This window comes from Pleurodeles waltl, chromosome 7 (assembly GCF_031143425.1).
Source record: "Pleurodeles waltl isolate 20211129_DDA chromosome 7, aPleWal1.hap1.20221129, whole genome shotgun sequence".
Lineage (NCBI taxonomy): Eukaryota > Metazoa > Chordata > Amphibia > Caudata > Salamandridae > Pleurodeles > Pleurodeles waltl.
In genome coordinates, this window is record NC_090446.1 from 10,858,125 (window position 1) to 10,870,831 (window position 12,707).

General features: G+C 48.9%; 7 non-coding genes across 7 annotated transcripts; all 7 read left to right on the top strand.

Annotated features, from left to right (window-relative positions):
• The first annotated feature begins 57 nt into the window (after positions 1 to 57).
• Positions 58 to 139, top strand: TRNAS-AGA (transfer RNA serine (anticodon AGA)). Its single transcript has one exon. It is a non-coding gene; the product is annotated as a tRNA-Ser (tRNA).
• Positions 140 to 361: 222 nt separating this feature from the next.
• On the top strand, positions 362 to 443 carry TRNAS-UGA (transfer RNA serine (anticodon UGA)). The gene has a single exon. It is a non-coding gene; the product is annotated as a tRNA-Ser (tRNA).
• Positions 444 to 2,946: 2,503 nt separating this feature from the next.
• TRNAS-AGA (transfer RNA serine (anticodon AGA)) lies at positions 2,947 to 3,028 on the top strand. Its single transcript has one exon. It is a non-coding gene; the product is annotated as a tRNA-Ser (tRNA).
• A 222-nt stretch (positions 3,029 to 3,250) lies between these two features.
• Positions 3,251 to 3,332, top strand: TRNAS-UGA (transfer RNA serine (anticodon UGA)). The gene has a single exon. It is a non-coding gene; the product is annotated as a tRNA-Ser (tRNA).
• Positions 3,333 to 3,902: 570 nt separating this feature from the next.
• Positions 3,903 to 3,984, top strand: TRNAS-CGA (transfer RNA serine (anticodon CGA)). The gene has a single exon. It is a non-coding gene; the product is annotated as a tRNA-Ser (tRNA).
• An 8,271-nt stretch (positions 3,985 to 12,255) lies between these two features.
• Positions 12,256 to 12,337, top strand: TRNAF-AAA (transfer RNA phenylalanine (anticodon AAA)). Its single transcript has one exon. It is a non-coding gene; the product is annotated as a tRNA-Phe (tRNA).
• A 222-nt stretch (positions 12,338 to 12,559) lies between these two features.
• TRNAS-UGA (transfer RNA serine (anticodon UGA)) lies at positions 12,560 to 12,641 on the top strand. The gene has a single exon. It is a non-coding gene; the product is annotated as a tRNA-Ser (tRNA).
• The last annotated feature ends 66 nt before the right edge of the window (positions 12,642 to 12,707 follow it).

Genomic DNA, 12,707 nt, shown 5'->3' on the forward strand with positions numbered 1-12,707 from the left:
GAAAGAAAAAAGACTACGGATGGAGGTAAAGTGCCCTGTTGAGATTCACTCGTGTGGGTAGTTGTGGCCGAGTGGTTAAGGCGATGGACTAGAAATCCATTGGGGTATCCCCGCGCAGGTTCGAATCCTGCCAACTACGCTGTCCCTTTTGTGAACAGTATTTTCCCATAATTCTTTGAAATACCTTCTGGCATAAATGCGGGCTCCAAAAGCAGGACTAATAGGGTCAGCGGCCTGGGAGGGCTCAAACTTTTGCCATTGTGGCCTTCCTCTCTAGAAAAGGACTGCTTCTGTTCAGAGGCTAGACCGCCAGCAGAAATAGAAACGAGCTACGTTGAAAATGGACCATATCTTTAAGCAAGTAGTCGTGGCTGAGTGGTTAAGGCGATGGACTTGAAATCCATTGGGGTCTCCCCGCGTAGGTTCAAATCCTGCCGACTACGTGCTACTTCACCTTTGGTGATATTTTATACTTCATATTAAATGGCATCTGCACAAGCAGGCCGAATATAGCTATCAGTCTCAATAGAGCTAAGGAAGGCGAAACACTGGGCAGGGAATGGGGTCAAAAGAGTGGCCGGAGAAGGCATGAGACTACCTGTCTGGCACTCCTGCCACTTGTGCACCCCAGCTGTCGAGAAGACACATGTCGAGTAATAGCCAAGGAGATTGGGAAAGAACTTCATTTATCATCTCGCCAGTAAGTTCCATCTGAGGTATCAGATGCATGAAGGAAGTAGCCTTATTGTGGCATCTAACAGTGTCATTATTTTCCTAAAGTGTCATAACTGCATTCTTTTACAACCTCCTTTTTGCTTTTCTCTGGCCAGGAACATGAACTTTATAATAGTGCCTTTGAGTCACGTCAGTATGCAGGTATGGACCGAGTGTGTTTTTTGCAGTAGAATGGATAGGCAAAGATGGGAAGGCAGTGGAGGAGAGTGAACTGAGGGAAAGAAAAAGACTGCTGTGAGAGTGAGAACCTCAGCTCAAGTGGCAGCCAACCCTCGTGAGTAGCTGTGGCCGAGTGGTTAAGGTGATGGACTCTAAATCCATTGAGGTGTCCCCGCACAGGTTCTAATCCTGCTGACTACGTCGGTGCTCTTTCACAATGATGTGTTAGGTTTTTCCTTGGATGCCTCCTTTCCCAGGAATAAGCATGTATTATTCAACAACGTTGAGAGCACAGGTAAAACAAAGACAAGAATGTGAAACAATGCACTGTGCAATGCCAGCATGAAAACTCTCAAGGAGTACGCTGCCCAGGTCTACTGCTTCTCAGACATTGTATCTGTCTATTTTGAGGAGCTGCAGAGAACCCTTGCCTGTGCTTTTCGAGCCTGCTGTCTGGGGTGGGTGCCTGGATAAATTGTTGTTGGGAAGGACAAGGCAGCTAGCTCCTCTACAGGGGTCAATTTAGGAGGTTGGTGGGAAGCACAGAAAGGGGCAGGAAGGAAGCTCTCTGCTGTTGCTTCTCCGCCTAGGCAGAGCTGCAGGTGTGGTTAAAAAGGATTGGCGTTTGGCCAGGTCCCAGACCACAGTGCAACCTAGGGCAACAAGAGAGGTGAGGCTACTGAGGCCCTTACCCTGAGCCTTCTGACCCCACCGCCCCTTTGGCCACGATCGGCCAAAACCTCTCTATAAGTGCTAAAGGTGATTATTATATATGCCTGAGTAACTTAGGGTCCCTCGCATAAATGGACTCCTGCTGAAGGAGCTCGCCTTTGCTTTGGGACTGGCCCAACACGGCCTTGCTCTCCTCAACAAACCTGCCACCAGCCAGGAGGCTGAATGGCTTGCAGAAGGACACTCCCAGGTATGCCCAAGCACTTCATTTGCATAGAGACTACCCTCTCTTGGGCCCGCCTCCGCTCACCTATTAAGTAATGTGGCTAGAATATCAAGACAGAAAGAGGAGCAGGGCCTGACAGCCTTTCAAAGGCTCAACTGAGGTGCTGGGCTGACGGCTGGGATCACCAAAGCCTGGGATGACTCCAATATGGAAGCAGAAGCCTTAGGGCAAACAAAGGTCAGCAGTTGATGTGCTGTAAAGAAGAAGGGCTGCAGAGGGCCTCAGCAAAGCCTTCGGAATACTTGTGGATTGGCAGGAGTGCCTATATTTGTTTTTTGAGAAGCACCTTGCCAGTGCAAAGGATTGCTGAGGAAGAGGAAGGAGCAGAGCGGAATGACTGGAGCCAGTGAGGTTGCCTGTGAAGACATGAAGGGCTATGTTGAAAGGGGCACCGCTTGCAGAGCCAAGTAGTCTTTACCAAGTGGTTAAGGCGATGGACTAGATATAATTTGGCGTCTCCACGAGTATGTTCAAATCCTGCCGACTACGTCAAATGACATTTTTGGGATTCCTCTTCAGGGCCTCCTGCGTGGGAGAACAAGGGAGCAGCCTCTATGCAAAGCAGTCAGTAAAACAGAATATGAAGCAAAGACCATTAAAGCCACAGAAGAAAGATATGAACCCAGGCCAAAAGCATCCTGCTCCCCTCCCTCACCTGTCAGGCACTAGTCTGCAGAGAAACTGAACGCGCCCACTCTCCTCCAAGGAGAATTCAGCTCAGGAAATGCCTAGCCTCAGGCCCTAGATTGGACGAGGCACTTCTTTTCATACCTGTAAAGACCAACCCGTCTCTCTGTGGAGTCCATTCATGGCCTCCAAGACAGAAGTTTTGCAATGGTGCCTATCGTGGCTGCCATCTCCCTGACGTTAAAGCTACCACCTCTTCCGGCCTGATTTCTTTCCCCCGTCTCAAAACATGAACATACAAGGAGTGCTAATTTCACATGCATGCCTGCTTTTAGCTTGAGACGCTTTAGAAAGTCTTCTGTGGAATAGGAATGATGTATAGGAGAGCAGGGAAAATGGTCCAGTGAACGGAAAGAAAAAAGACTACGGATGGAGGTAAAGTGCCCTGTTGAGATTCACTTGTGTGGGTAGTTGTGGCCGAGTGGTTAAGGCGATGGACTAGAAATCCATTGGGTTATCCCCGTGCAGGTTCGAATCCTACCAACTACGCTGTCCCTTTTGTGAACAGTATTTTCCCATAATTCTTTGAAATACCTTCTGGCATAAATGCGGGCTCCAAAAGCAGGACTAATAGGGTCAGCGGCCTGGGAGGGCTCAAACTTTTGCCATTGTGGCCTTCCTCTCTAGAAAAGGACTGCTTCTGTCCAGAGGCTAGACCGCCAGCAGAAATAGAAACGAGCTACGTTGAAAATGGACCATAGCTTTAAGCAAGTCTTCGTGGCCGAGTGGTTAAGGCGATGGACTTGAAATCCATTGGGGTCTCCCCGCGTAGGTTCAAATCCTGCCGACTACGTGCTACTTCACCTTTGGGGATATTTTATACTTCATATTAAATGGCATCTGCACAAGCAGGCCGAATATAGCTATCAGTCTCAATAGAGCTAAGGAAGGCGAAACACTGGGCAGGGAATGGGATCAAAAGAGTGGCCGGAGAAGGCATGAGACTACCTGTCTGGCACTCCTGCCATTTGTGCACCCTAGCTGTCGAGAAGACACATGTCGAGTAATAGCCAAGGAGATTGGGAAAGAACTTCAGTTATCATCTCGCCAGTAAGTTCCATCTGAGGTATCAGATGCATGAAGGAAGTAACCTTATTGTAGCGGTTAACAGTGTCATTATTTTCCTAAAGTGTCATAACTGCATTCTTTTACAACCTCCTTTTTGCTTTTCTCTGGCCAGGAACATGAACTTTATAATAGTGCCTTTGAGTCACGTCAGTATGCAGGTATGGACCGAGTGTGTTTTTTGCAGTAGAACGGATAGGCAAAGATGGGAAGGCAGTGGAGCAGAGTGAACTGAGGGAAAGAAAAAGACTGCTGTGAGAGTGAGAACCTCAGCTCAAGTGGCAACCAACCATTGTGAGTAGTCGTGGCCGAGTGGTTAAGGCGATGGACTCGAAATCCATTGAGGTGTCCCCGCACAGGTTCAAATCCTGCCGACTACGTCGGTGCTCTTTCACAATGATGTGTTAGGTTTTTCCTTGGATGCCTCCTTTCCCAGGAATAAGCATGTATTATTCAACAACATTGAGAGCACAGGTAAAACAAAGACAAGAATGTGAAACAATGCACTGTGCAATGCCAGTATGAAAACTCTCAAGGAGTACGCTGCCCAGGCCTACTGCTTCTCAGACACTGTATCTGTCTATTTTGGGGAGTTGCAGAGAACCCTTGCCTGTGCTTTTTGAGCCTGCTGTCTGGGGTGGGTGCCTGGATAAATTGTTGTTGGGAAGGACAAGGCAGCTAGCTCCTCTACAGGGGTCAATTTAGGAGGTTGGTGGGAAGCACAGAAAGGGGCAGGAAGGATAAGTTACTTACCTGTAAATCCTAGTTCTCTTCCAGGGGTATCCTCATCAAAGTCATAAACATTGAATATTCCCGCCCTTGTGCGGGGACCCTGGAGCATATATCAAATATACACATATCATACATGTGTAAAAAATAATCATGCAGGCTATCATGTTAAAAACAGGCTAAAAATGCTTTATTTCTAAGAAGTTTTTTTTTTTAATTTTTTTTTTTAATATTAAATACTACAATAGAGCATACATATGTACCCAAGCTCCTAAAACTAGGCTTAGTGAAGTGAGCAGTAGCAAACTCTAGAGAAAAAATAGAAAAACACTGCATTGAAAAACACAGAAGCATTCTTAGCCAATAGGCTGCATGCAGGTTAACACAGGAGAACCATAAAAACTTTGGCACCGTGCCTTTAAGACCCTGAGCACCTCCAGTATCCCACCATGCCTCAGGGGTGAAGGAAAGGTGACAGTTGGTTCACAGTTAGGTCAGTTCTTTTTACGGTGACAATTTGTATAACTGATTCAAAACACAGTCTGTCCTGCACTTCTAGGAGACGTGCGTCCGGGGAGGAGGGTGGGTTGTTTATGACTTTGATGAGGATACCCCTGGAAGAGAACTAGGATTTACAGGTAAGTAACTTATCCTTCTCTTCCAGGGGATCCTCATCAATAGTCATAAACATTGAATAGATTATCAAGCCCATCCCTAAACCCAGCGGACTGTCCGATAGAAGTGCAGGAATAGATATGTCTTACGCAAATAGATTTCTTAGAGAGGCCTGCCCCACTTGGGCATCCGCTCTTGCATCTGAGTCTAAACAATAATGTCTTGTAAACGTATGGACAGACTTCCATGTAGCAGCTTTACAAATCTCAGATATCGGAACATTGTTAAGGAGAGCAGCAGTAGCCGCTTTACCCCTTGTGGAATGCGCTCTAGGCCGCGCTAGCAATTGTCTATTAGCTAGCTGGTAAGTATTAACAATGCAAGAAACTATCCATCTTGATATTGTTCGCTTAGAAGCTGCCTCTCCTGTCCTTAAATGACCATAGTTTACAAACAAGCGGTTAGAGTGTCTAATCGATTTTGTCTTGTCCAGATAAAATTTCTGCACTCTTTTCAAGTCTAATGAGTACAATGCTTTCTCTGCCGGAGTCTCCGGATTGGGAAAGAACGTCGGTAAAGTTATGGTCTGATTAATATGGAATACTGACACCACCTTCGGAAGGAAAGATGGGTGAGTTCGTAGAACCACTCTATTGTCATGAAAAACCGTGTACGGTTCTTTTGCAGACAAGGCCTGGATTTCACTGACCCTCCTCGCTGAAGTAATGGCCACTAGAAAAGCCGTCTTCCACGTAAGGTGTTGTAAAGAGGCCTTATGGATAGGCTCGAAAGGAGGGCCCATAAGTTTTGCCAGGACTATGTTCAGTTCCCATGGAGGAGAAGGCCTCCGAATTGGCGGAAAAACTTTCTTCAAACCTTCTAAGAAATCCTTGACTACAGGTTTTGTAAAGAAGGATTCCTGAGAAGGCGATTTGCGATAGGCAGTAATAGCAGACAAATGTACCTTAATAGATGATACCTGCAGACCGGACTTCCCTAGATGAAGCAAATAGGACAGTATGACATCCTCCTGCGCAAGTATGGGATTATGACCTTGCTGACAGCACCAGATGTAGAATCTCTTCCACTTAAAAGCGTAGGAACGCCGCGTGGAAGGTCGTTTGGACTCTTTCAAGATGCTCATGCACTCCTGCGAGAGTCCTAGGTGCCCATACTGCAGGAATTCAGGAGCCATGCTGTTAAGCTCAGAGAGGGTAGGTTGGGATGTTGAATCCTGCCCTCCACTCTGCTCAGAAGATCCGGTCTGCACGGCAGCCTCCTGTGAGGTTCTTCCGACAGGTTGAGGAGATCCGTGTACCAGAACTGTCGGGGCCATTGCGGCGCTATAAGAATCATTCTGGTCCTGGATCTGTAAAGTTTGCTGATCACTGCCGGAATGAGGGGAATCAGCGGAAAAGCGTAAAGAAATGTCCCTGACCAGTCGATCAACAGGGCATTCCCTCGAGATCCCGGACGGTAGAACCTGGATGCGAAGTCTGGGCATTTCTTGTTTACTTCGTCTGCGAAGAGGTCCAGTTGAGGCCGACCCCATTGCGCGAAGATGTATTCTGCGACTTCGCCGTGCAGGACCCAATCGTGAACGTCCTCCAGGTGTCTGCTTAGAAAGTCTGCTTCCACGTTCTGCTGACCTGGCAGGTGAACTGCTGTAATTTACATTCCTCTGGCCAGGAGCCAATGCCATATCGCTTGGGACTCTCGCGATAGGGGTAGGGACCTCGTTCCCCCCTGTTTGTTCAAGTAATACATCGTGGTTGTATTGTCCGTCTGTATCAAGAGAGTTTTCCCCTGAATTAGCGGTATGAAGGACTTGAGAGCGAGATGGACCGCTCTGAGTTCTAGCAGATTGATGTGGTACTGCTTTTCCTTGTCTGACCACAGACCCTGTGCTTGAAAAGGACCCAGATGAGCCCCCCATCCCTGAAGAGATGCATCCGTTACTAGGGTGTCGGATGGAAGCACCTGGTGAAACGGAGCACCCACTGACAGGTGAGGTCTGTGCATCCACCATCTCAATGACTGAAGTGCTACCTCCGGTAGCCGCACCGTGTCCTCCCAGCGACCTGTTCTCTGGCTCCAGTTGGTCTCCAATGCCTCTTGGAGGGGTCTCATGTGGAGTCTGGCATTTGGGACAATAAAAATGCACGATGCCATAGAGCCCAGTAGTGATGTCACCTGAAGTGCCGTTGGTGCGCTGGCTCTCAACAGGTCCTGGCACTTCTTGTTTATTGAGGATAGTCGTTCCTCCGAAGGATACACTTTTTGTAGTTCTGTGCTTATGATAGCTCCTAGGTAGCGAAGATTCTGCGTTGGAGTCAAGGTTGACTTCTGGTAATTGACCTGAAGACCTAGAGCTTCGCAAACTCCTAGTACAATGTCCCGATGGCTTCTCGCCTGCTCCGGAGAAGAAGCCTTTAGTAGCCAGTCGTCTAGGTATGGATATATGTATATCCTTTGTCTTCGGAGATGTGCCGCCACCACTGCCATACATTTCGAGAAAACTCTTGGGGCAGATTTCAGGCCAAAGGGTAGAACCCTGAACTGGTAATGCTGTAACGCTACTCGGAAGCGCAGGAATTTTCGATGTTTTGGAGCTATTGGGATGTGAAAATACGCATCCTGCAGGTCGATGGAGCACATCCAGTCTCCCTGATGCAGTTGGGGGAAAATCTGGTGGAGCGCTAGCATTCTGAACTTCTGCTTCCTTATGTATTTGTTCAGCAGCCGTAGATCCAGGATTGGCCTGAAAACGCCCTCTCGACCCATCTTTGCCACTAGAAAGTAACGGGAGTAGACCCCCTGTCCTCTTCGTGCAGGTGGAACCTTTTCTATGGCATTCTTTCTTAGGAGGGCGAGAGCCTCCTTGCGTAGCAAGCTGAGATGAGATGGATTGTCTTTGGTTGGTGGCAAGTGTGGTGGAGACTGTTTGAAAAGAAGAGAATAGCCATGTGCGACAATATTGAGCACCCATTTGTCTTTTGTGATAGAGTGCCACTTGTGAAGATAAGCCGTAATACTTCCCCCCACCGGAGTGGTGTACAGTGTCGAGGGAAGCGAGATTTCATTGCTTGGTGGGTGCTTTTGGAGTGGATTGTTGAGGTCTGCTTGACCCTCGCTCCCTTGTGTTTCTTCATTGAAAAAGAGGTCGTCCCTGTCGCTGCTGTGACCTTTGCGCCCAATGAGGGGTCTGAACCCTCTGCTGGAAAGGGCGCCTATCATACGGCCTGTACCTCCTCCTGAAATCTTTCTTTCTTTCGAGGCCCACCGCCTTCAAGGTATCCACCTCTGTCTTCATGCGGGCCATCTCTTCGTCTGCATGGGCACCGAATAGAGAGTTCCCGGCAAATGGGAGGTTCAGGATGCGTTGTTTTGCTTCCTGTTTCAAGCCAGTGAGCCTCAGCCAGGAAGATCTCCTCGCACAGATACCATGTGCGTACCCATGAGCAGCCAAATCCGCCCCATCCGCTGCCTGCGCTGATAACCTGATTGGATACCAGGCATCCTTCTTGTAGTATCTCCTGGAAATCTTGTCTGTCTTCTCTGGGCAATTTTTCTGTAAATCTACTGAGGGAATCCCACAGAGAACGATCGTACCTGCCCAGGAGCGCAGACACACTGGAGACCTTCATTGCTGAAGCCGCCGTCCCGCATATCTTCCTCCCTAGAGAGTCTAGATGCCTGCTCTCTTTATCCGGGGGTACCGTGGATGAAGATGCCACCGAGTGGGTCTTACGGGCGGCAGCTATGATCACCGAGTCCGGTGGCGGATCCCTTCTAAGGAATAAAGGGTCTTGTTCTGGAGCCTTGTATTTCTTAAGAATCCTAGCCGGGGCAGACTTAAGCGATGCTGGGGCCAGAAAAGTGTCCATGGTTGGCTGCAGCAAGCCAGGCACTAGAGGCAGCAACTTTTTCGACGCTGATCTCTGTTGTAGAGTCTCAAAGATGATCGATGAGGAGGTAGATGGTTCTGGAACCTCTATGTTGAGTTTCTGCGCTCCTCTTAACAATACCTCGTTGAATGTGGTAATATCATCCACCGGTGAGACTCTAGCAGGTGGTGAATCTGTAAGGGTAGGTGAGTAACGCCCGACAGAAGAACCTGATGAAGACCAAGAGGGTGATCTTCTCCTTGACCGCGCCCTGGATCTCCGTTGAGAGCGAGATCTGCTACGAGACGCTGTAGCAGAGCGTCTAGGCCTCGCGGTCGGTTGGCGAGGAGCTGAACGAGCCCGTTCTGCCCTGGCTGTCGGTGATGGCGTTCTTGGCAGGGAGGCAGTAGGTGAATACATTCGCGAATACTGCGAATCTGGGGAGGCCGCTGGTCTGTTGAGGCTCTCCAGCCATCTCGGAGATAGATTGATGGGCGAGACATGCCCAGATGATGCCGCTCTTGACCGAGAAGAGTCGCTCGGTATGGAGACCACTGGAGATGGCGCCTTGTCTGGCGTGGGGCGATGTTCTGCTCCCTGTGGGACAGGCAAAACCTGCGTCGACGTCGATGGTTGTTTCGACGTCGAAGGGCGCCCAGCCGGTTGGTCCTGCCTCGACGTTGAGTGCCTCGACGTCGAGTGCCTTGACGTCGAACGACGCTCCTTGGACCTCGACCTGCTCTCCGTCGTGTGCCTCGACGTGGAGCGATGGGAGGTCGGCGGCGGATGTTCCTCGTGCCGTCGTGGTGATCTCGACGTCGTGTGTCCTGACGTCGGGGGCGCACAGCCTTTGGCGGCGACTGGGCACGCCGGCGATGGCTCGACGTCGATCGGCGGGTTGCCTTCGACGGAGACCTGCCCCTGCTCTGATGTTCCCTCAACGCCGTTTCCTTCGACGTCGGATGTGTCGCCGTCGACGGCGATCTATGCCGGTGAGACGGTGGTAGCGACGACGTCGACGGTGAACAAACAGGCACTTTCCTACCTGTCGACGTCGACCGGGCCATTCTCTCCTGAGAATGGCCTTCTGGCTGTCTGGGAAGTGAGGAAGACGATGTCATTTCCTCTCCTTAAGCCCATGAAGCCGGATCTTCTCTCTGTCTTTCAGAGTCCTCCTAGACATGTTCTTGCAGTACTTACAAGTGTCAGGGCAGTGACTCTGAGGCAGGCACACTATGCACAGAGAGTGGGGATCTGACTGGGCCTTCTAATTCCCACAAGCAGGGCATTTGACAAAAAGAGAAGGCATTTTTCTGTCAGAAAAAACCTTCCTAGCTCAGACAAAGATATTATTTGTCGAGTGAAAAGTGAAAAAACGCTTTTTTAAAGAATTTTTCTGAGAAAAACTCAGAAAAACTGAGAGCTTAATGCTCCAGGATCCTCTCAGAAGAAGCCGGAAATAAGAACTGACCTAACTGTGAACCAACTGTCACCTTTCCTTCACCCCTGAGGCATGGTGGGATACTGGAGGTGCTCAGGGTCTTAAAGGCACGGTGCCAAAGTTTTTATGGTTCTCCTGTGTTAACCTGCATGCAGCCTATTGGCTAAGAATGCTTCTGTGTTTTTCAATGCAGTTTTTTCTATTTTTTATCTAGAGTTTGCTACTGCTCACTTCACTAAGCCTAGTTTTAGGAGCTTGGGTACATATTTATGCTCTATTGTAGTATTTAATATAAAAAATAAAAAAAAACAAAAAAAAACTTCATAGAAATAAAGCATTTTTAGCCTGTTTTTAACATGATAGCCTGCATGATTATTTTTTACACATGTATGATATGTGTATATTTGATATATGCTCCGGGGTCCCCGCACAAGGGCGGGAATATTCAATGTTTGTGACTATTGATGAGGATCCCCTGGAAGAGAAGGAAGCTCTCTGCTGTTGCTTCTCGGCCTAGGCAGAGCTGCAGGTGTGGTTAAAAAGGATTGGTGTTTGGACAGGTCCCAGACCACAGTGCAACCTAGGGCAACAAGAGAGGTGAGGCTACTGAGGCCCTTACCCTGAGCCTTCTGACCCCACCGCCCCTTTGGCCACGATCGGCCAAAACCTCTCTATAAGGGCTAAAGGTGATTATTATATATGCTGAGTAACTTAGGGTCCCTCGCATAAATGGACTCCTGCTGAAGGAGCTCGCCTTTGCTTTGGGACTGGCCCAACACGGCCTTGCTCTCCTCAACAAACCTGCCACCAGCCAGGAGGCTGAATGGCTTGCAGAAGGACACTCCCAGGTATGCCCAAGCACTTCATTTGCATAGAGACTACCCTCTCTTGGGCCCGCCTCCACTCACCTATTAAGTAATGTGGCTAGAATATCAAGACAGAAAGAGGAGCAGGGCCTGACAGCCTTTCAAAGGCTCAACTGAGGTGCTGGGCTGACGGCTGGGATCACCAAAGCCTGGGATGACTCCAATATGGAAGAAGAAGCCTTAGGGCAAACAAAGGTCAGCAGTTGATGTGCTGTAAAGAAGAAGGGCTGCAGAGGGCCTCAGCAAAGCCTTCGGAATACTTGTGGATTGGCAGGAGTGCCTATATTTGTTTTTTGAGAAGCACCTTGCCAGTGCAAAGGATTGATGAGGAAGAGGAAGGAGCAGAGCGGAATGACTGGAGCCAGTGAGGTTGCCTGTGAAGACATGAAGGACTATGTTGAAAGGGTCACCGCTTGCGGAGCCAAGTAGTCGTTACCAAGTGGTTAAGGCGATGGACTAGATATCATTTGGCGTCTCCACGAGTATGTTCAAATCCTGCCGACTACGTCAGATGACATTTTTGGGATTCCTCTTCAGGGCCTCCTGCGTGGGAGAACAAGGGAGCAGCCTCTATGCAAAGCAGTCAGTAAAACAGAATATGAAGCAAAGACCATTAAAGCCACAGAAGAAAGATATGAACCCAGGCCAAATGCATCCTGCTCCCCCTCCCTCACCTGTCAGGCACTAGTCTGCAGAGAAACTGAACGCGCCCACTCTCCTCCAAGGAGAATTCAGCTCAGGAAACGCCTAGCCTCAGGCCCTAGATTGGACGAGGCACTTCTTTTCATACCTGTAAAGACCAACCTGTCTCTCTGTGGAGTCCATTCATGGCCTCCAAGACAGAAGTTTTGCAATGGTGCCTATCGTGGCTGCCATCTCCCTGACGTTAAAGCTACCACCTCTTCCGGCCTGATTTTTTTCCCCCGTCTCAAAACATGAACATACAAGGAGTGCTAATTTCACATGCATGCCTGCTTTTAGCTTGAGACGCTTTAGAAAGTCTTCTGTGGAATAGGAATGATGTATAGGAGAGCAGGGAAAATGGTCCAGTGAACGGAAAGAAAAAAGACTACGGATGGAGGTAAAGTGCCCTGTTGAGATTCACTTGTGTGGGTAGTTGTGGCCGAGTGGTTAAGGTGATGGACTAAAAATCCATTGGGGTATCCCCGCGCAGGTTCCAATCCTGCCAACTACTCTGTCCCTTTTGTGAACAGTATTTTCCCATAATTCTTTGAAATACCTTCTGGCATAAATGCGGGCTCCAAAAGCAGGACTAATAGGGTCAGCGGCCTGGGAGGGCTCAAACTTTTGCCATTGTGGCCTTCCTCTCTAGAAAAGGACTGCTTCTGTCCAGAGGCTAGACCAGCAGCAGAAATAGGAACGAGCTACGTTGAAAATGGACCATAGCTTTAAGCAAGTAGTCGTGGCCGAGTGATTAAGGCGATGGACTTGAAATCCATTGGGCTCTCCCTGCGTAGGTTCAAATCCTGCCGACTACGTGCTACTTCACCTTTGGTGATATTTTATACTTCATATTAAATGGCATCTGCACAAGCAGGCCGAAT